This window comes from Anguilla rostrata, chromosome 7 (assembly GCF_018555375.3).
Source record: "Anguilla rostrata isolate EN2019 chromosome 7, ASM1855537v3, whole genome shotgun sequence".
Classification (NCBI taxonomy): domain Eukaryota; kingdom Metazoa; phylum Chordata; class Actinopteri; order Anguilliformes; family Anguillidae; genus Anguilla; species Anguilla rostrata.
The window spans coordinates 45,974,894-45,998,316 of NC_057939.1; the positions used below are offsets into that span (position 1 = coordinate 45,974,894).

The 23,423-nt window shown below is 44.1% G+C and overlaps 1 long non-coding RNA gene across 5 annotated transcripts; it reads right to left on the reverse strand.

The window, feature by feature from the left end:
* Positions 1-3,234: 3,234 nt before the first annotated feature.
* LOC135259849 (uncharacterized) lies at positions 3,235-17,977 on the reverse strand. Of its 5 annotated transcripts, none has more exons than XR_010331402.1 (3): positions 17,488-17,964; positions 13,381-13,455; positions 3,235-8,419 (listed from the first exon to the last, which is right to left on the reverse strand). It is a non-coding gene; the product is annotated as an uncharacterized LOC135259849 (long non-coding RNA). The 5 variants fall into 5 exon arrangements; XR_010331400.1 differs by having other exon boundaries at positions 3,235-8,423; XR_010331404.1 differs by lacking the exon at positions 17,488-17,964 and adding an exon at positions 14,802-14,886.
* Positions 17,978-23,423: the final 5,446 nt, after the last annotated feature.

The following is a 23,423-nucleotide window of genomic DNA, read 5'->3' on the forward strand; positions in this document are numbered from 1 at the left end:
TTTTTTTGTTCCCGATGAATGAAATGCTGCAAAGTAATTCACCGTGGAATCTGGAAAGAAATTATTGCACAGGTAGCAGATGGCCACTGGGCACGACGTGACACTTGAAAACTGCTTTGATTGCTTGGATGCTTGCAAATTCCTCTCCAAGACCGACAGTAATTGCAGAGCGCGAGCAATTGCAGAGGCTAACAGCGTGATGTTTCTTCGTTAAATAAAGGTGGTCAGCTCTCACCAAATTTACAAATCTGCTGTGTTCCAAAGATTTCTTCTAAAACATGTTATTCTCCAGGAGTGTCTATTATCGTTGTCCTTTCAATGTATTTATGCTTGAATCTGCAAATTAATATAGAGGTTTTTTTTAACACGTCCCAAATCTTGGGTTTGAATTAGGTCTGGCAAACTCTGCTATTGGAGGGACGGGTGTGTTTATTGGTTTTTGCAAACCAACTATTCTGGCTTAATTTTCTAAACAGCTGTATACAGCAGTTCTGGTTCACTGCAGTATCAGGCCAGGGATGAACGAGCATTCTGCAGCTGTAGCTCTTGACTTTATTAACAGTGTCAGATGATGTGATTGGGTTTAATGAAATAATGAAACAATTGTCTTGGAATCCAAAAAACAGAGCAACAGACCCTCAGGGTACACCTGTGGAGAGCCACAAATTGTGTGTGTGTGTGTGTGCATGTGTTTCTTTGGATGTGCATGCTCATACATGCATGTGTTTGAGTGTGTGCGTGTGCATTTGCATGTATGTCTCTGCATGTGCCTCTGTGTGTGCATGCACATGTATGCCTGAGCATATGTGTGTTTGTGTGAATGTGTGTGTGTGTGTGTGTGTGTGTGTAGGTTTAAGTCAGAGCTGTATCATTATCTGCAGAGGCTCCCAGAACAGTCACCACACATCAGCTGAGCTGGATCGGGAGGAAATAATGAGGCAATTAAAATTAAACCAGGGGACGATTACGTGCACAAATTAGAAGCCTGTCATCAGCAGAGCAAAAGCCAGACGTGTTGTTTTTTCATGGAACTAATGCTCCCTCTGTCTTTGTTTCCCTTAGAGCACCAGTTCCCAACACGCACTCCAGAACCGAGAATTCTCACACCGATACAGGTGAGAGTCTGCCACTCGCTGCTGCTGACGTCACCTGAGTTGTAGATGTCTGTGCGTTCTCAACTAATCTAATTATATAGAAGTTGTGGGGGAAAACTGGGTACTTTTTTCATTGCTGAGACACGTCAGTGATGAACATCAGCCACAGGCAAGTATTGCTCAGCAAACACTGTCTGAAGTCACACACTGTGGCTCATTCCAAACGCAGCAGTACCATTCCATACACAGTGTGCAGAAAAGTCAGTTTCATCATATTCCGGATTCATGAATGAGGAGGTGGATGTGTAGGAGATGGTTTGGCCTTATCCCATGGCTCTTTTTCCAGAATTTTCCTAGACAACCCTCCACCCCCTTGAGACAACTAAGCATCATGGGCAAACAGGTCTGCATACCCTTGGCTTAGAATTATGGGAAATAGCACCCTGCCCTTCCGCAAGAGAGCAGGGTGGTAAATATCATTTTAATGACTGGAAATATGGCTGCGTTTCTGTTTATTTTATTATTAAATGGGGAAGTACAGAGTGGTGGTTGTAACCGCTCTAAATACTTCCAAATTGAGCTGTACCCTCCTGCACCCCCCCTCCCCCCCACCAAATTGAGCTGCCCCTCCCCAAACAGAGCTGCATCTGTTCACGCAGTTCTGTCCACTTCCTGTTTGTACTCTCTATATATATTTTAATCTGAAATTTTACACAGCAATAAAGAAGCATTACTGTGCATGTCCGTACTTATGGTCAGAAGGCCAGAGTCATGTTATTTACTGCCATATTTGTTTTTTTTTATTAGTTTCTTTAGAACTCTTTCCTTCTACTGTGTAATGTGGCCTCTTTTGTAAAAATTGTAACTTATTTCTCCTTGAATAAAAATTAGTACTGATATTTACATGGGGTGGTCAGAGGGTAATGGAGGTTAGGTTACAGCTGAAATCAGAAGATATTGGAAGTTAGATAAGAGCAGAAGATAATGGAGGCTAGTTAAGAGCAGATGGTAATGGAGGTTAGATAAAGGAAGAGGATAATGGAGTTTAGATAAGAGCAGAAGATAATGGAGGCTAGTTAAGAGCATATGGTAATGGAGGTTAGATAAAGGAAGAGGATAATGGAGTTTAGATAAGAGCAGAAGATAATGGAGGCTAGTTAAGAGCAGATGGTAATGGAGGTTAGATAAAGGAAGAGGATAATGGAGTTTAGATAAGAGCAGAAGATAATGGAGGCTAGTTAAGAGCAGAGGGTAATGGAGGTTAGATGAGAGCACGGGGTAACGGATGCTAGATAAGAGCGGAGGAGCGTGGAGGCGCTGAATCAGCAGGTTAGTGTCTCTCTCGCCGTCTCTCCTCATGCTGCTCCAACACTCCAAGGGCAGGCCTGGGTCATGTGACCCAGCAGGTGTTCTCCAGATGTTTCTGCTCCGCTGCACGTGTCCCGTTTGGGGACGAACAGTAATCTCCCATTCCAGGCAAGAGAAAGAGACCCCTGGGGAGGGCCCAGGTAGGGTTTGGCGGGGAGAGGGGGGCTCCAGTTTTGGAGGAATTGTAGAGAATGTACTGCTCTTATATCGCAGATTTATGGCATGGCCTTGACAGTGTACTGTGCTCTGCTGCACCAGAGCATCTGGCCCCCTGCATTAATCTGCAGCAGGGGGCAGTCCGTAATACACCCTCTTTAGAGCAGAGTCCCTAACAGCAACACTGCAGAGGAAAGTCTGTAACAGCCACACTTTAGAGGGAAGTTTCTTACAGCCTCGCTTTATTATCCAAAAACAAAACAAAAAATGAACTCTATAACCACTGTACCAGTGTTGAAAGGACTTGGCATGTGCACAGTCTCACTGTGTCAGTCGAGGATCGCTGTTAGATCTTGCGGCTTTAATATCTTTGTGTACTCAGCTTTTTCTCCTGCATGTGTACACTGGCAGTGTAAGAAGAATCTTAAGTTTTGTGTGTGCAGGTTATGATAATATGTGAAAAAATACACTGCTTAAACCTGTTGAGACCTAACAGAAACATCCAGGACTACAGCGCAGTGTGAAGAACAGCATGGACTAAATACTTATAGAAGGAGAGCAAATGAGAATAAAAAGGAGAACATATGAATTACTCATCTGATGAGGACATATAAAAAACCATTTAATCCGTTTTTAATTGTGTGTCAATAATAATAATAATAATAATAATAATAATAATAATATTAATAATGATAATAATAATAATAATAATAAGTAATTAGAAGAATAAGAAGGAGGGGGGAAAATAAATGAGATGGAGTATTAGAAGAAGAGTTACAGTTAAAGGTCTCCTGATAAAATACACTAAAACATGATGAAAATGCAATAAATGGCATATTTACAAAAACACTGATACAGTCCATTCAAAGTAAGAGGGGGTGTTGAGTGATATTGGGTTGGGGGAGAGACAGGAGGATGTCTCGGAGGAAGACATGGAGTATGTTGATTCTGGGTTCAGGGCGGGGGGCTGGATCTCAGACATCATGCTGTCGTCTCTGGCTGTGGATGCTGCTGGCAGCAGGGGGCGCTGTTGCAGGGGGAGGAGGGAACTCATTTCAATAGCCTGAAGTGTACTGCATGTGAGCAGGTCAACGCTATTTGCATTTCTTCCAGTCACAAAGGCTTACAGGGCAATGGTATCAGACTGGGGGGGAATAAAAAATCTTAACATCCTGAAGAACTAACTTTCTCTCTCTCTTCCTCTATCTTTCTTTCTCTCACTCTCTCATTGTTTCTTCTCTCCCTTCTTCAGGCACCTCATTATGCAGGACTCCTCTTTTTTTACTCTCCCTCTGTCTTCCCCCTCTCAAATCTCTCTCCGTCCCTTTCTGTCTTTCCCTCTCTCACACACACTCCTTTGTCCTCTCTCTCTCTCCTTCTCTCTCTCTCTCTCTCAGTAGTGAATATATGGCGGTTGCGGGGCTGTAATACCTTTGTTGGTAGCCGGGATATAAAATGGTGGCGAGAGGGGATCGGTGCCAGCTGCTCATTACGGTCTCACTCGGAGTCGAGTGCCAGTCTGTCTGTGCCAGACTGAGACACGGGCACGAACCGGGGCAGAATTCGGGAGCGCTGCGTGTGTGTGTGTGCGCGTGTGTGTGCATGTCTGTGTGTGCGTGCGAGTGTGTGTGTGCGTGTGTGTGTGTGTGTGTGAGAGAGAGAGAGAGAGAGAGAGAGAGAGTGTGTGTGTGTGTGTGTGTGTGTGTGAGAGAGAGAGAGAGTGTGTGTGTGTGTGCGCATGTGTGTGCATGTCTGTGTCTGCATGCGAGTGTGTGTGTGTGTGTGTGTGTGTGAGAGAGAGAGAGAGAGAGAGAGAGAGAGTGTGTGTGTGCGTGTGTGCGCGTGTGTGTGCATGTCTGTGTCTGCGTGCGAGTGTGTGTGCGTGTGTGTGTGTGTGTGTGAGAGAGAGAGAGAGAGAGAGAGAGAGTGTGTGTGACGGGTCCCTGTAATTAATCCTACGGTGGATCTGTGTAGCTCTCCACAACGTCTCCTTAATCACAGACTCTCTATATTCCTTTCCTGGGCCTGGGGTATTCATTATTTGAAACATTTTATAATAACACTCTGGCCCATAAAGTTTGTGTCATAAGGACAGGGAAGTTCTTCTGTCTTTAAAAAGGTCTCCACAGAGAAAAAAAAGAAAAGATTTTTGTCAAATGTAAGGGTCTGTTGGTAATCTGTGGATCTGTGGAAAGGCAGAAGGTTCTAGCTGAGGGGCAGACGATTCGGGGCAGGAGATGCTAGCTGAGGGCAGAAGGTTCTACTTGAGGGGCAGTACAGAAGTGTGTGCTGACGCTGCCCCCAGGGACGTGACGTTCGATCGGTTTGATCAGTCACTGAACACATCAAACAGTTCGGACATCAAATAATTCCTTTCATAAAATGCAGTCTGTTTAGTCAGCTCTAGTGGATTGGCTGTGATGTTGTAGACTCTGACGGAGGCGTACGTTTCACAAGTTTGCTTTTGTTTTGTTAAATAAAGGATCAAACAGAGTGTGCATTTTTTTTTCTGTTTCCGTTTAATCCTCTGTCGATGTGCCCCTCATCGACAGCTGGGTGCGCGTCTTTTACACTCCTCAGAGATGATCTCATCTCATTATGTCGGCTACGCTAGCACCGGACGAGGAGTACGTTCTTTAAAAAGGTCAGCGTTATTGTCCTTTCCCATGATTCCTCTGTGCTGCAGTCTGCCACGAGGGGCGCTGCGTCCGGGTGAGCGAGCGAGCGAGTTTGGGCTGACCGTGCCGTGCCAGTCCGGCCCCGCCCCACCTCGCCCCTCCCCCTTTTCCGCGAGGGCCAAAATCCGGGGAGCAGATTAGACTCCTTATCTGCGCGCGCTGCCAGGGGAGCGGCCGTTTGTGGCTGTGCCGAGCGTGGGTGACGGCCAGGGCCGCGGCCGTTTCCTCAGGCCAGGGCCCCCCCCCCCCCCCGGCCCGCCCCCCCGCCTCGCCCTCGACCAACCGCCTGTCTCCGCGATACTCAATTCAAATTTAAAAATAAATAAAAAAACTATGTGCAAAAAAAAAAAAAAAAGGCAGCATCATGGAGCGGGGCGGACCCCTTGGGGACTCCGGCAGTTGAAAGGTGGACTCAAACGCCTCTCTTCTTTCTGTGCCCTTGTTTTTTTTCTGCGTAATGGTTCTTTCTCTCCCCTCCCTCGTTCCCCTCTTTTTGTTTTTGTCTCCCCCGCCCGTGATACCCCCCCTCCCTTAGTGTCTGTACTTGATGAATATGTGACTGGCGGGGGGGGGGGCACTTGCTTGGCACACTCTGTCCGTCTCTCAGCCGATGGCGGGGGCAAAGGCGTGTCCGGACGGGACGGCTGTCTGGCTCCCCCCCCCCCACCCCACCCCACCCCACCCCACCCATTCCTGATCACTCCCAACTGGCAGCATGGACAGAATTTCAAATACAAGAGACACGAGAGACGCATGTATCTGACATGTGCATTTCAAATATGCATTTGAAGTGCGTATGTCAAATATGTGTCTGAAATGTGTATTTCAAATATGTATCTGAATTTTGTATCTGAAATATGTGGAGCAGAGCGCAGCCAAATTATCCCGGTTTATTTTTAAATCGGTGGCCAGGTGCCAGGGCTCGACAGATTTTTTTTGTGAGGGAGCTGGCTGAACGGGGGCGTGGTACCGCAGTCAGACACCGGGGGCAGTAGAGTAAATTGCTGTCCTCAGCGTTTTCCTGATAAAGACCGAGGCCTTCTCCGAAGGAAACGCAATCAGGACAGCAATTAAACGGGAAAGATAAAACGCAATGGGCCGACGCGCCGACTGCACTCTCCGGCCCAGGCTCGCCACGCGGGTGGGTGACGATCGTGATGCGGTCTGTGCTGCGCAGTGCTGTGTCTGTCTAGTGTGTGTGTGTGTGTGTGTGTGTGTGTGAGTGTGTGTGTGTGTGAGTTTGTGTGTGTGTGTGTGTGTGTGTGTGTGTGTGAGTTTGTGTGTGTGAGTGTGTGTGTGTGTGTGTGTGTCTCGAGCATTTTTGTGTAGTGTATGGATGAGCCATTTATGTAGTGTGCGTAATCAGTACGGATTATTCCTGTTTTGCACCCATTTGTCTGTTCGTTTGGCCAGTTATCTTTGGTCATCTTTCACGCCAGCAGTTGATCGGAGTCTCCAGTGACTCCAGTGGTTTTTATTCTGCTGAGTAACTGAAAGCGCTGACCCTGGCTGTGTTGCCGTGTAGCAGAGACTGAACGGTACGTCTCCGCTTCGACTTGAGGAGTTTCAGTCTCGGCGGGTAAAAGCCCCCTGACTAACAAGCGTGTATCAGCACTGTCTTATGAAATAAAGGGATAAGCTGTGGTGCCAATGTGAGGGGGGGTGGGGGGTGGGGGTGGGGGTTGGTAATAGGTGACTTCGTACTCCTGAGAGTTTCCCCTTTTGGAAGAACGGGGTCTACCCTCCTCATGTGTTTTTCTGTTTATTCGGACAGAGGGGAAGCAGAGAGAGAGAGGGATCACAGTGCAGAAAGTACCATGGCAGGGAATCGCACCCCTCTGTCCACACGAGGAGAGTCACGTCAGGGTTGAGAGCCAGCCTCCCAGTACGGATTTACTTTACACTGCATCTACTCAGGAAGGTAGCTGATGAAGGCTACGGTTCTATTTCCGTTTTAATAATTCCCTGAGTTGCTTTGACAAGACCTTGCTTCAGCTGTGCGAAAAAATAGTTTGTGCATTTTTGAACGTGATGTCGTTTATTTTTAGTAGTTTAATGCTGTTATTTACGACTATGTCTCTGCGCAGCTGAGCCTTCTGAGGTAGCTTTGCCGCGGCGTTGAATTGACGTGACGTGGCGGGCATTCAACAAGGCCAACCTTCGTTGCGAGCTACGTTCTCTCCTCAGAGTTTACTATTACTGTGAAAATGTAAGGTTCCATTTTGCCCACCGATGACATTCATTTAATTAAAATGGATGCCTCATCGGCAAGGGGAGGGATTTTCACCGTGTCAAAATCAGTCGATTGTTTTTAAAAGCAATGAACAGCTATGATTTATTAAACTGAATTATAGTGGGCAAATGATTGCTAACTTAATTGTTCTCTTGGCTTCTTCTGTTTGTATTCACAATGCACCGCCTTTTCAGGCTGTTATCTAAAATTCATGAACATTTTGAGGAAAAATAAAATTATGGATGTGCTTTTGAAGGTTAAACTTGTTGAACACGTCTGGTTAATACGGGAACAGAACTGTGTGATGTGTGGGTTTATTTCTGGTCATTTGGTGGTTGCTACATTTTTTTTTTTTACCATCGATGAATATTAATTAATAATAATTATCCTGTGTATCTGTGTGACTCATGGTGCATGCTGGCTCAGGTTTGGGGGTGTCTCTGGGTTCGGGTTAGGGTTAAGGTTAGGGGTAGGTACAGATATCGGTGTTGAGGGGCTGGTGGGGGAACTTCCCTGTCCTGTGTGGGACTCAGGGTTGGGCAGTATTTATGTATGTATTTCATATTTAATATGGGCTGCCCACCTGCTTTTTTGTATGGTTTATACCTCTGTACCACCCAACAAGCAGCCTATACCTATAAATACACTGAACTGGGAGGTTATTTTGCATTCTGTAACGGGGTCCATTTTAGCGCGTTGCCGCGGCCATCTTGTGAATCGTCCTGGAGTCCCGTTCCGTGTGGAAGCCGTGACGTGGCACACGCACAGGGCGTGTGCGGCCCGCGTCCGCTCGCTCCGCGTCTCGTTTCTGATTGGCAGGCCGGAAGATAAAAGAAGGTCAGCGCTGGTAGTCCTCCGGACTTGAGGGACAGCGCAGGTATCATGCGTATCTGCCTGTGAAGAGAAAGGGACGTTAGTGAAGATCTGTTCGGTGGTTTTAAAAGTAGCGTTCATTCGTCTGTGTGACTGCGTTTGGTGGGGTTGGCGATCCCCATGTGGGAATCATTGTGATTTTTGTATCTTGTTTTTTTTTCTGAGTGTGGGAGTCAATAAACGAAAAGGACAGGAACTCTTAGAGTACAGGGTACTTAGAGTACAGGGTTGTAGACGTTAGCCTATAGTAGCCTGCGTTCTTGGTCGATGTGTCGGGCACCGCATTGCTTTGTGTATCTGGTGATGTGTTCGGTAGTGATGTGACAGAAATAGAAGTAAAAAAAAAATGAATCTGAATCCTTACAATGCAAGGTCCTCATTGTAAAAAGGACCGAAATGTAGTCAGTAATCTCGGTTGATCATTTCAAAGATGTGCTACTAAGTTAGTGCTTTCAAAGTATGGAAAAGTATTTAGTTTCGCCGTGTCGCGCAGCATCCGAACCTCATACTCCAGAGTTCAGTTTTGCGATCGTTTCATATCAGACTCTGGAAGAATATCGTCTGCGCAGAGTTTGTTTTAATCGGATGTGAAATCGTCGCGCCTCTGAGGAGCTCCCGCGGTTCAGTGCGTTCAGCGCGGGCTCTCTGAGCGCGCGGCCAGTGGTGTCTTCTCTCTCGTCTTCTCTCTGTGTCGTTGACTTTTTTTTTTTTTTTTTTTTAAACCTTCCCCGAGTTTTGCTCGATCAGCTCTTTCCCGGACCGGGACCGTGCCATGCCGTGCGCTTCGACCCGCTCTCGCTAGCGTTCCCCTGCCGTGCGTTTCGACCCGCTCTCGCTAGCGTTCCCCTGCCGTGCAGGGCGGCGCCGCTCACGGGGGTACGCGTCCGAAATTCACGCCTCGCCGCCGCCCGCCCCCCGTCGCCCGTCTTTCGACCGCCCGGGCCGACGGTCGATGAGTTCGCGCTGAGGTGCGCCCCTGGCCTTAGACGGTCTCCCGTGAGTCAGCGCCGAAGAGGAGCGTTAGCGGTTCCCCCTCGGTGCGACCCGCGCTCCTTCGCTAAGCTTTCTAGCGTTCTCGAAAGGGGAAATATTCGGCTGGTCTGCCGAAGAAGCGCAGTGTCGAAAAGTACAGTGTGCCTGCATCGGAGTGCACCAGGGGGAGCCGGTTGGGGGTGGGTGTGGGGGGGGGAGGAGGGGTGGGGGAGTTTGTCCTGCTCCTGACACTGCTGGGCTGGGAGGCACAGTCGGGACGGCGGGGAGAATTTCGGAGAGGGCCATTTCTCGTGAAACCCTCTTCAGGCTCGCTGCGGTCCCCACAGCCTGTATGGAAGGTGAGTCTGGTTTTTTGGGGTGGGATATTCTCTTGTCCCTTTTTTCTGTTAGGGGCTTGAAATGGCCCAGATAAATGTGTTTACTTACTTAACCCTTGCCTGAATAAGCCCTCGCATTTCGACTGTGAAACCAGCGTGCTGCACTTGTAAGAACTTGCAAATGTACCGAGGACCTCAAAACCTTTCGATTATTTTTATCCTTCAGTTGCGTCGTTATGCATACTTTCAGTTCAGTGCACTTCCCACTTTGAAGATTTGTTTTATTTCCCTTTTATTAAGGAGTCAGGATAGCTGTGACAGTTACTCTAGGTGTGTTTCAAATAATAAGACTTCTGTAACATGGTTCAAGAAAATATGATACTAAGCATTTCTTTAACCTGTTTTTTAGGATGTATTTCTTTTTAATTGTAGAACATGAAAACTAATTTATTTATTGGTCACTTTAAATGAGTAGATTCCCCATTTAAACAAATGAAAATATCAGATAATGTGTTTTTGTTTAATACCAATTAGTATCGATAATTCAATTCTTTAAAACCTAAATTTTATCAGTCTCGTTTGCCTATCTGACTTCAGGTAATTTGTACTATGCATGGAAAATGGTAAAATATATAGATTTATTTTTGAGCAGTTCAGTTATTAAAATGGTATTGTTTGTTGTGATTATCACAAAAGCAGAATTTGTAATAAAATATAATAATCGATCATAAATTGTCAGTTCATGGCATTTCCCTGATTTTGCTGGAGTCCGCTGAGTTTTCCACACAAAAGTGACTTGTTCTGATTAGAGTTCATGTTTACTGAAATAATGTCAAGGCTGCATGTTAATAATTGTTATTATGATGTGAGATCTGATTTGTTATTTTATATGTGTATTACAAAAATTGTATTCAATTAGTCGGCATATCATTTGTATATTACATTTACAGTAGTTTGCATGTGCATAAAATAAAGTGGAACAAAATGTAAAGCAAAAATTCTGCTTGAAATGATATACAAGAATTATTTTTAGCATGAGTAACGTGCTCATAATAACTGAAATATATCTGCCACATGCTTTATTAAAAAGCGGCAGCCTATGTAAATGTAATTTTAAAAAATAATATGGTAAAATAATTAATTTCTTGACTCCCATTCAGGCTATGACATTTACTTGTTGGTGCTTTGAAATACGGGGAATTACAGAATAAGTAAATATTGTAGCTTTCACTGTGAATTTCTGGGAAGAATTATGCACAAATCCAGTTGGTTTACACTGGGTTAATATTTAGCAAATATTGGTTTTATTTGTCTGTAATCATATACAATCTTCATTTTTTTCATTAAGAATTGTAACGTGCTGTTTAGTGTAAATACAATACAATCAAATCAATCATTATTAAAATATCACATTTTATTGCTATACAATGTTTATTCTGTAAAATATAACAAGGAAAATGAGGAGTGAATTTCTCCAGTGGTCAGACATTAAACTGTCTGACATTAAATGTATGGTATTTTCACAGAAAATGTAGTTTCCACCTTTTTTATACACTGTGTAATTTCTGCATATACTTCAGGTATAATAAATTCATTGCAGTGTATTATAATGAAGAAAATGGTGGCTCTCTGAACATACCCATAATTAGTGATATAATACTCACCACAAAGCCATCTCTTATCTTATATTTTATGTTCCTATATTCTGTTAAATATTATTCTAATGATAAAGATAAATATATGTGCTTATATATATATATATGTATATATATATATAAACATATACAAGCACACATTCCTATTAGATTAATATTTAATAGAATATATACGTATATAGGTATGTGTGTATATATATATATATACAATTACACATTCTTATTAGAATAATATTTAATAGAATATATATGTATATATGTATGTATATATACATGTATATATATATATATATATATATATATATATATATATATATATATATATATATATATATATTCGTATGTATGTGTGTATATGTGTAAATATGAAAAGACTGTATAACATATTTTCAGGGATGATGTAACCCTGCTACACGTTTGTTGTAATTTCTGTAAATGTGTTTGGTGATAAATATTTAACATTATAAAAAATGGGGGGAAAATGCTGAGATAAATTTTAGTAGCCAATACTGGATTTTTTGGTTTTCCCAATTTTTTTCATTTCTGTCATCATGAAGTCCGAGGTGTAAAAATAAATGCATTTGCTTTTTACTGTTCATAAAGTTCAGTCCATTATAATATTTACATGGGCATAAAACAAAAATAAAGAGCTTTCTGTAGAATATATTGTACAGTATACAGGTGCAAATGTATAGAAAAGACTGCTGTTTATATGTATAATTCTCTTTAATGTGGCCAAATAAATTGCATTTTTTCTCTTTTTTAGTCAGTAAGTGTTCAGATGACTATGGCGAGTACACACTAGTGTTCCTTTTCTTTTATTGATTATTGCCGATCATATTTTGAGAATTAAGGTGTAATGCAACATAATTTTAATAAAAATATTAACTTGCCTACCTTTTACAAATTTGGAAACTTAATTGTTTTGTGGTCAACATATAACTCTACAATATAAATAAAAAAATTTATTTATCATTTACTTTAATAAAAATCATAATTGGAAATGCCCTTAATTTTTTGTGGTTCATATATATCTATTGTGTTGTTAAATGTATCAGCAAAAAAGATCAGTTATGCTCTGTGTTGGCTTTTCAATTTGTATTTAAGTAGGACTGAATCCATTATAAACCATTTTAACTATTAACAATCCATCGTTGATAAAAGAACAGTTTCATTATCTTTCTGTTTTTTATATTTTCTTTCAGAAAGCAGAAGGTTAACTTGTTTTTCACGCACACGTGTTAAAATGAATAATATATCCATACTGATGTTTCAGAAAATCACTTTGTTTCATAATTAACATACATTGTTAAATATTGTTATAGGTAGAAGCGTAACAAAAGAACGTTGCGATAGTTCTATTGAAATGTGAAAGTGCGTGGCGTCTTTATTGATGTTGTGTACGGTACATTTACAGAAGGGTCCGGAGCGGCCATGTCGTTCCTGACTCACTGCATCCTCCATTTTGTGATTTCAGTCATTTTTTCCCCCATTTTAAGAGATGGTCCACTGTGGCTACAGTCAAGCAGTGGCTGTCAATAAGCAAATATTTCTTCGTCTTTGTGTTGCATTAGCGACCAGTTTAATCGCAAGTACGTTTATTTAACTTGTGATTTTGTGGGACAGGAGTAGACATTTGTCAAGTTTGATCCGACAGCCATCGAGATGTTTTTTTTTAACGCTACCCTTTCAAGCACGTGTTAGAGCTTTGTGTTCACATCATAAATGATCAAATGTTTGATCATTTGAACTGTTTTCAGTTTTACAGTTGTGAGTGTGAACCGGTGCCGGGCGTTTAAAGGGTAAATAGTTGCTTCTGTTTAACGTCGTGTGCTGTCCTAGCCTTTGCTAGCGCGGCGGCGCTCTCGACGGACAGCAGTTGGGCTCGCGCCTGCGTACGGCATTATTTATCACGTTGTTTAATTTTTTGCGCTGGCGGGTTTCGTTTCGGCGTCGCTTTGGCGTGCGTTTTGTTCCCGGGGCAGGGCGGCGGCAGCGCGTGAGTTTGAGTACCAACGGGGTCGTCGCGTAGCGTAGCGTAGCGTGTCTCCTCCACCTCGCCGAGCTCTGGCGTGCTGGTCTGGCGCTCTTAATGGAGAGATAGGGAGAGAGAGAGAGAGAGGGAAAGAGGGAGAGGGTGAGAGAGAGAGAGAGTGAGGAGAGTGGTAATGGGCCCTACTTAGGGGAGATGTCTGACTGACGCTCCCTCAGGGTAAGGGGAGGGGGGGGGTAACCTCTTAATCCCTGTTACTTATGTTTTAGTGATCTTCACCTACTCTAAGTAAACACAGCCGTGACTCAAAGGGGCCCGGGCCTCCCACAGGAGCACTTTTTAACCCCCACGGGTGACGCCCTTTTGTTCCCCACTCAATAGGCTCTGACCTCCGACCCCCGGAGGTCACGCCCTTTGTTGCTGTCTCAATAGGCGGTGGCCTCCGAGGTCCCTGTGGTAATAGAGAAGCAGTTTAGACACGTGCGGCTTTTGACAGGGACCGCCCGGTAGACCCTACTCGGTCTTCCTCTGTTTCTCTCCTCTTTCTTTCTCTCTCTTTCTCTCTCCCCCTCTCTCTTCTGCTCCTAACATGCAGAAGAAAAGTAAGAATCAAATAAATAATTTTAATAATAAAGTAGTAATCAAATTTAAAAAGAAAACGATTCTAGAAATTAATGGTTACATTTTTTTCATCGCCATTTTAAGATTTGGTTACTGTTTTTTCTGTTTGGTGTTTGTACTTCAGTGTGGTTTTCTTTCTTAAATCTTTTTCCATAACTCAGCCCTAGCAGTTACAGGTCAAGGTCTCTGTTGTCATTCCTCTGTTCTTTTATATGACTTTCTATGACTTCATATAACTCAGATTTTCTTATTGGGTTTGCCAGAAGGGAATATATCCGTGTGTGTGTCTGTGTTTGTGTGTTGAGTATGAATGAGTGCACTGTGTGTATGTCTATGCGTGTGTGTATAAGTGTGTGTCTACATGGGTGTATGCGTGTTTGTGTGAGTGTGTGTATGTGTGTACAATGCATATGCATGTGCTCTGTGTTGTTTGTGTGTGTGTGTACAGTGCACAAGTGTGTGTGTGTGTGTCTGTATGCTATGTATGTTGTCTGTGTGTGTGTGTGTGTGTGTGTGCGTCTGCATGTGTGTATGCGTGTTGTTTGTGTGAGTGTGTGTATGTGTATGTGTGTACAATGCATATGAATGTGCTGTGTGTGTGTGTGTGTGTGTGTGTGTGTGTGTGTGTATGTGTATGTGTGTAAAATGCATATGATGTGTGTGTGTGTGTGTGTGTGTGTACGTGTGCGTCTGCATGTGTGTATGCGTGTTTGTGTTTGTGTGAGTGTGTGTATGTGTATGTGTGTACAATGTATATGAATGTGCTGTGTGTGTGTGTGTGTGTGTGTGTGTGTGTGTGTGTGTGTGTGCGTGTGCTTACTGGAATAATGGTGGGTCCGCGGCCCTGGCTCATGCCCTCCCAAACGCTCTCTCGCCTGCCTCTCTTCCTCTCAGCCAGCCAATGACATTCATCCACGCTGTTTACTCAGATAAATGCTTTTCTGCAATATAAAGTGGTATTAGATGAGTTACATTTGTTTTAGCAGCAGAGCAGGGCCGCTCAGTTTGTGTTATCTTCTGCAGGTAGTCTCTGCCTTACTAAGTTAAAATTGTGTCAGGAAATATTTTTTCAAGCACTTGTAGTGTAATGATTTTATGGAAATTTGAATATCAATGTAGCTATATACTGTATGTACATACATATAAGTGTAATGAGTTCTGTGAATTAATGCATTTTACCCTTTTGCTCAACATTATTCCATGCTTTGAAATTGGTTTCTGTGGTTTAATGTCTGTATACTTGATAAGACAGTTATTTAAATGCAGTGCTCTTTTGTCTTTAAATGTACAGTATCGGTTTGTCAGGTACAGCTTACAGGGTTGTAAAAATGCTCGTTAAATTCACTGTTACTGGCACTGAAAACTGCTTTTTACTGTGCTGTGTGGAGTAATTTCAAAAGGAACTGTTGGCAGCTAATGAATTGTTACTAAATATCAGATTTTGAGAAATTATTTTTGAAATATCCTCAAGGTTTTAATTATAAGGCTTGATTTTCCTTATGACGAAAGTAAATTACATTTTAAATGAGAAAAAAACATGTTTCCTTTCGTAAAGCTCTGTCTTAATGAGACCCAGAACAGGCTGGAGACCCGAGCCTCACAGAACAGCCTCTCTGAATTATCATATCCGTTATTATATCCAAGCAAAAGTAAAAGGACTATTGTCTTCTGGTTTTTCTTTTTGTTTATTGTATTATTTTTATTTTCCAGTTACAGGACGTAGCAGATAAGATTAAATGGGCAAATATTTGCTGTTTGACTGCTGATAACAGGGCAGGTCGGTCATTTCTGAATGCATTACTGGGGCGTCCATTTTGTTTCTGCAAAATCTTCCCTGTATCAGAATTATTAGATGTACATAATCATCAGTTTTGTTATTCTAAAATAATAATATTCTAGTTGCACAATGTTCAGTTTACTTGATTTACTTTGAGTTTCTTTTGCGCTTATTATTTTGAAAGTATGTAAACCTAAATATGAAGGGGTGTAATTATGTTGTAAGACAGGAATTTAATGTCATAGTTTTCATTATTTTGTTACCCTAATATCTTTTATTTTATTTTTAGGAAATGGACAGATATTAATATTCCATAAATAACAAGTATCAGTCTTCAAACATGTCTTTATATATTTTTTAGCCCAAACAATTCAGTTTAGTATCTGTTATCGCTAGTAGATTTTAATATGTACATTTATTACTAATGTGCATTCTTTGACAGGTGAAATTTTATCGGGAAATGTTTGATAAGCCTTGATCCTCTTGCAAGATACACCAAAAGGCAGATTTTACTGAATGGGTAATCTAGTCAGATTCCTTAAAGCAATGTATGGGATGTTATAGCAATCGATAAATGGTAAATGTAAGGTGAAGTATTTCTGTGGGTGCGTTTTATCTGTTTGGTGAAAATAGATTCAGCGCTATGTGGGTGAGGTGACGCAGCAGCCTGTTCTGCGGAAATCTGGCAGCTGACACAAAGCAAACCCTTGTCCTCATGTGAACTTTACGCAACGCACACCACAACAAGCTGGGGCAACAGATAGCAACACTCAGAGTAATGACTGCACAAGTGAGAAGCTTCAGAGCACCTTCCTGCAGATAACCCAAAAAGATACCTCTGCGTGTATTCGTGAAAACCTGACATTGCTACTGAAGTCTTAAGTGCACATGCACTGGATCTAAATCCATGCATGTGTTTGCACAGCATAAACTTAAATTAATATAAGTATATTTTATATAAGTACAGTTTGTGTGTGTGTGAGTGCATCTGTCCTTTTACGTGCTTGTGCTTGTGTGCGCACGGGCGTTTGTGTGTGTTGCACACGCGTGCATACGTGCGATTCTTATTTTCTGTGTGCGTGTTCATGCATGGGTTAACGTGCATGCATGCATGTTTTGTTTGCATGTGTTTTTGTGTGTTGTCTTGCGTGCGCGCACGCGTCTGCGCGTGCGAGAGATGAGATTCCTCGCATCGGTAGATCTTTCAATTGGTTAAAGACATGGCGAGATGTGACGTAGACGAGCCGCGTGTGGGGAAGGGGGTCCTGCTCCTGCCAAAGCAGACGTACCCCCCAAAAATTCTCTCTGCCCGAGACAGCAATTCAATCTTTCACAAAAACTTGAAAGAAGGAGGAAAGTCCCTTGCATTTTGCTTTTATCTGCGTGTGTTCTGCGTTTTATTCCCCGGTTTTCGGTGGGCTGGGGTGGGTTTTTTTGCAGACGGGGCTGATCGTTTTTGCAGGCAGGAAGGGTGCCGGCACAGAACGGGTGCATGGCTGGCCTCTTGTGCGCGCGCATCGCGGATAGAATACGTGCGTGGGGAGAGGGAGAGGGAGAGAGAGAGAGAGAGAGGGAGGGAGAGAGAGTGCAAGCGACGGCCATGTTAGGAACTCTAATTACACTATACTCTCTCCATAAACAAAGAGAGGGAGAGAGAGAGAGAGGGATTTTGACAGAACCGTCTGAAATAAAAACAAGAAAACAAAAATAAAAGGAAATGTTTTCCCACCTTTTCAGTTTTTGCATGAAGTCCCCCTCCTCCACCTTTTCCTGGCATGTTTTTAAAATGCTGATTTTTGTTTTCTGTTTATTTTTTTTTAAATGGTAAAAAAATGGCATAGTCCAGAACGCGAGTTTGAGATAAAGGCGGTTTTTTTTTTTCCTCTTTTCTTTTCTCTGCTGCTCCCCAGCTTCTCTGAGATGGGAGGGGAAAGTTTGTGCTGTGGACTGAGTCTGACTTTCTCCCTCTCAGCTTTCTGGAGCCGCAGCCAGAAGAGGCAGGAAGTTGTTTTACAATAGCGTTACAGTAATCTGCCACAAACTGAAAAAACCAAATGTTGGTCACGGAGAGGAGAGGGCTGCAATAGAAGTGGTGTGTGTGTGTATGTGTGTGTGTGTGTGTGTGTGTGCTTATGTACAAGATTCTATACATGTGCATGCATGCATGTATGTGTAGGTGTGTGTATGTACATGTGTGCATGCATGCATGTATGTGTAGTTGCGTGCATGTGTGTTTGTATGTATGTACACACGTGCATACGTGTATTTTAATAATACTGCAGCCTGCACGGTGTGTGCACAGGAGCAGTAACTTTGTATAAATACGAGGAATGCATCAGACTGCCTTTGAGATTGCGAATGCCATGAAGAGCAAGCAGTGTGTGCGTTTCTGGCTTCTGGGGTGGTGGGGGAGCGATATGCAAATGAGGCATATTTGTGGGTGAGCAGAGCACTGCTGTACTTCAGACATTTTAATGTTGCTCCCCCCCCCCCCAGGCAGGTGGCATTTTGGGGTGGCTGCATTGGCCGGGCCAGCTGTTTCTCCTTTAGTGGAAAGCCGTGTCACCCGGGCGCTCATCGCCTTCTGAACCCGCGCCAGAGCGGGCGGGCGCGGCCGGCGAGGTTTAACCCCGGAGAGCCGTCCGAACCGCCGCGCGCTGAAAGCGTAAAGCGCGACCGAGGGAGGGGAGCGGAGGAGTCTTCAGCCCGAACGCCTTTTTTAATCTGCTGATGCGGTACTTCTGGGACGCCGAATCGTCAGCCTTTTCCTGAGTTCTTTAGCCCCCCCCCCCCGTCAAACGGCGCTTTCGTTTGCCCCCAGAAGAGTTAAGTGACGCTGCAGGTTTGAGATGAGCACTTTTTTTAACGGGCTGTTCTTCCCCGAGTCTGGCCACTCCTCCGTTTTCTCAGAGGGAGCGGGAAAGTCACTCGTTTGCTCGGCCGCGTGCTTTAAGGTGCCTTCAGAGAGCCCCTGGAGTCGGTATTATTTTTGCCATTTTACGTTTTTCTTTTCTCTGACGGTTTAGCGTGGTGGAATGGCGCCAGCAGATGCAGTCTGCCGTGTTTCGGAGGAGTGGATTCTCTCTCCGTATTTCCCTCCGCTGCCCCTCCCTCTCGCCTTCCATCTCTCCCTCGCTCCCTCCCTCCCTCCCTCCCTCCCTCTCCTCTCCTCTCCCCGCCTCTCTCACGTACACCCTGTGTCGGACGGGTGATGGAAAAGCCATTCGCTCGCGCTTTCGCTCTGCACCTCCTGTTTCAGCATCGACTTTTTCACTTAACCCCCCCTTCTCATCTCTCTGTCTGTCTGTCTGTCTCTCTCTCTCTCTCTCTCTCTCTCTCCTTCTCCCTGTCCCTCGCGCCCTCTCTCTCTCGCTCTCTCCCTCTGCTTTGTCTCCAGTCATGGTTGCCTGTGCCAAAAGAGGAGGGATTATTTTTCATGTTTTTTTTTTGTTTTTTTTTTACTGCTGAGTGGAGTTTAACCCTCAGCCTCCAGCCCTCTGCTGCACCAGCAGTAAGTTGCAGTCTTTCTCATAGTTTTAAAGATTTAGATTGCGTGATATTTTTTGACATGTCTCCCACAAGACCACAGATTCATTCCTATACACACACACACATGCGTACATACATATATGTGTGTGTGTGTGTGTGTGTATATATACGTATTATAGAGTTTTTCATGGTGAAGTCACACTTTTTGATGGACTGTCCTGCACCTGGACCCTGACCCCCCCCCCCCAATACCCAGATGCTCGGTACTGCTGCAGCTTTGCTTTGGGGGGGTCTTTAGTGGTCATTCAGTTTAATTATTGTTTTCTATCTCTTCTTGGTGCCAGTTGTGGAAATGGCCACATTCTCAGATGTGGCCCTGGTGAGATCGCAAAGATCCTTGCAGTCTGCACCCCTCTATCCCTCTTTCTGTCTCTGTCCTTTTCTCCTTCTCTCTCTCTCTCTCTGTCTACCTCTCTATTTCCCTGTGCCTCCCTCCCTCTCTCTCTTGGTTGGTGGAGCTGAGCAGTGGTTTCTGGGACGGGTGCCTGATTGGGCGGTTTTCCCGAGAGGGCGGAGCTGAGCAGTAGTTTCTGGCACGGGCGCCTGATTGGGTGGTTCTCCCGGGAGGGCGGAGCTGGGCTGTAGTTTCTGGGACAGGTGCCAATTCCGAACAAAAGACATAGAAAAGGCAGCGGGTGGAAAACGCACAGATTGAATTTTGGAAAAAAAAAAAAAAAGGAAAAAGGCATGCGCTGAAAGTCGTCACGTGCGCCGGTGATGATGATGCGTCTGTGTGTGTGTGTGTGTGTGTGTACGTGTGCGTGTCTGCATACGCTAGGAGTTTTTTTTCCCTCTTCTTCTGCGCGATAGTGTTTTGCGTTTTCTGCAAAATTATTTCCGGGGACATGATGAGTGAAAGCAAGTGAGAGAGAGAGAGAGACAGAGAGAGAGAGCGAGAGAGAGAGAGAGAGAGACTGAGAGGGAGGGGAGAATGAGAGAGAGAGAGAGAGAGAGAGAGAGAGAGAGAGGGGTGGAGAGAGGAGAGCAGAGGAGGAGGCGTTACTCTTGATTCTATTCCCGGTGTAGAGTGAACGAGTGCAGTGAAGGCATTTGGGTCTGGGAGGGGTGGGGAGTGTTGGGATTTTTTTTGGGGGGGGCAGGGGGGGGGGGGTTCCTTTTTCAAACTGTTGAATAATTCATAGGCCTGAGCCAGCATTTGAGTTGAGGCTGAGGGACTGGTATTAGCATGCACCAGACATGCCGATCGTCTGCTCTCTAACAGTCTTCCCTCAAAGACTTGTTAACTAGCGGACCCAGCTTAGCGCTCGCTTTCCTCCGCTACCTTCGCCGGCCCCCCGCGCCCGCCCCCCCTCCCCCCCTCGCTGTCTCGCGTGTCCTTCGGGTCCCGCGGCTCGGAGGTTGGTGGTCGCCGGGCGGGCTGGCGGGCTGGGATTCGGGGGCCCGGTTGCTAGGTCGGGGGCCTCCTGTCCCTTCCAGCTGTGGCTGCGGATCCGACGAGTAAGGCCTTCCTCCGGGCGCTTCTCCTCTTCCTCATCTGGAACCTGCGTACCTGTGACCTTTGCTGTCCCAGTGAATGTAAGTGTGTGTGTGTGTGCGCGCGCGCGCGTGTGTACGTGTGTGTTATGTATAACTATGTGTGTAGCTCATCTTCCTCTAAATATTTATGTGTGTGAATGTATAATTGCATTTCCACGGATCTGTTGTACACACGGGTCACATAGTTGTTTTGACTAGGTTGTTACGCGCACAGAAACAAGAAAAATCTTGAGCGTTGAACCGCGGTTTAAGACACGGCTGTCTGGCACGTGTGTGTTTGCAGTTCTCTCTCAGGTGAAAAGACGTGAATAAACGGGCTAGTTCTGCGGAATGACGAGGGTAGACATCTGTCCTCCTTCAGATGGCTAAACTGTCCCTTACCGGAGTTGAATGTTTGTTTGTCGTCGTGGTTTTAGTTCTCAGGCCTGTTAATTGCTACGCGAGAGTTAGCATCATCCGTGAATTGTGAAAGAGGGCAGTTTTGGAGGGACTTTGAGAGACTGAGACAGTTTTGGGATGGGTGCCAGGCAGTGCGAGCAGGCCTGTCGTATCGTGTTTGAATACCGTGTTTTGTTTTGTTTGCATTTTTTCCCCCCGTTTCTATAAACTGTTAATAAAATGATCTTCACCTTGTTTGTGTCGTTTGGGAGGCGCAATGTGGCCGCTTTGTCTTCGCGTTTGTTAGACGTTTTTAAGGTGGATAACGTTGGACCCCCCCCCCCCCCCTCCACGACATCGTCAGACTACAGAGTCTGTCTCTGCTTTGCTCTCTCGCACGTTAACATGAAGTATGCACCATTTATGGACCGAATCCACTATTAAATGCACAGTTAATTCAGCACTATATTATTACATGTTATAGAAATAAGGACAATTTATAATAATCCTTATTGCATCTTTGTTTGAATATGATGTGACAGTTTCTTTTATTTTCGTGGATTTACGGCTACTTATCCAGATAATTGCGATGGATATTAATTTTAAAAGAACCTTTTAAAGTGTTTTAAAAATGTTCTAGAACCATCTGTGGTTAGAATATTGTAATAAAATTTAGATGTATGTTTTGGAACTACTTGCGTACAAATCGTGTGTTTAGTTAACCAATAATGAACAATATGCATGTTTTAATATAAATATGGGTGCAATTTTCATTGCAAGACATATTTTGATATCACTGCATTTATGTCTACGATATTAGTATTGTATATAAGAATATAAGTGTAAAAGAAGAAAAATAAATTTGAGACATTAAATATTATATTTTAAAACTTTCTTGTCATTTTCATTTTGAGGCTACTTAAATGTAAGACATTAATTCAGTGGCTATGAACTGAGTAATGAGTATCTTATCTTGCGTTTAAATAATAACAAAGAAAATCTGATTAATTTATCGTTGTTGTGGTTTTGTTGGTGATAGCAATCCATTTTTACTAAATAGAAGGTTAGAATATTAGGGCATTTAAAATAAATGAGAATATATTATGTAAATAAGCGTAGTGACACTACAGTGGTAAGGGTGCTGAACAGGTATGTGGTAAAAAAAAAAATACTGTAGGGGAAACACCAGCACTTCCTGTAATTATTTTTATGAAGCTACCTTTAGAGAAAGATCTTATTCGTTTTTTGCAATTTACTTGCAGTTCTTTTTTTTTTTTTTGATTGACTTGTAATGCATAGTCATTGCCGAGTTAAGAAATTGCCTATTGTGTGTCTTTTTCACAGACCAGTTTATGTGCTTTAATTATTAATAGAGAAGCATGTTTAGTTTCTAAACATTTTTCTTTCTTTTTTTCTGAAAAGTGTTATTTTGACCTCAGCTGCCTCGTTGGGCCAACGGTAAAACGAGATCCTTTCGTAGCAGTATTTTGTGATTCCTTCTTTATAACTGAGGAGGTAGGTTAGCATCGTTGGTAGGAAACTGGGCTCAAAATCAACGGTTGAGGGCTAGTTTCTCGACTGGGGTGCTGGCGTTATACCCTTGAACAATGCACTTAACCTGAATTGCTTTGGGAGTAAATATCCGACTGTAAAAATGAAATATCTTCGTCAGTTTCTCTGGGTAGGAAGCGCCTGCTAAATGGGAAACGTCGAGTGACTTTGTCAGTTTGACTTATTTTAGCTTTATTGCATTTCTCCTTCGCGCGTCCTTGTATTTTGCAGACAGTCATTTAAAAAATTTTGATATTCAGCCATAGCCTTTCCTCCTGGGTTTGTAGTTCTCTGCTGAGTCTTTATGTTTTGGGGGCGACTGGTGGGTGGTGGTTTGGGTTAGGGCCTGTCTAGGTTGCGCCTGCGGTTTGTGAAATGGCTTACAGGCAGGGGCGAGCGGGACCCCAGGACGCTTGCTGAAACGGGGGGCCTGTTACTGCGAGGCCCGGGGCGGCCCCCCGCGCCCACGTTTCGGGCATACGCTGGCACACTCGAACCCGCGACCTCCCTCTGTCTGGCGCGGATAGTGCAGAGGGCGGATTTCGGGGATGCTTCGTCCTGTAAGTGGGCGCAGGTGGCGCGATCTAAGACGCGGATTGTTCTGCAGTTCGCGTCGTGCCAGTCTCCCCCCCCCCCCATCCCCCCCTTTTCTCCCCCCTCCCTCCCGTTTTGGGGAGCGCACTCACGCAC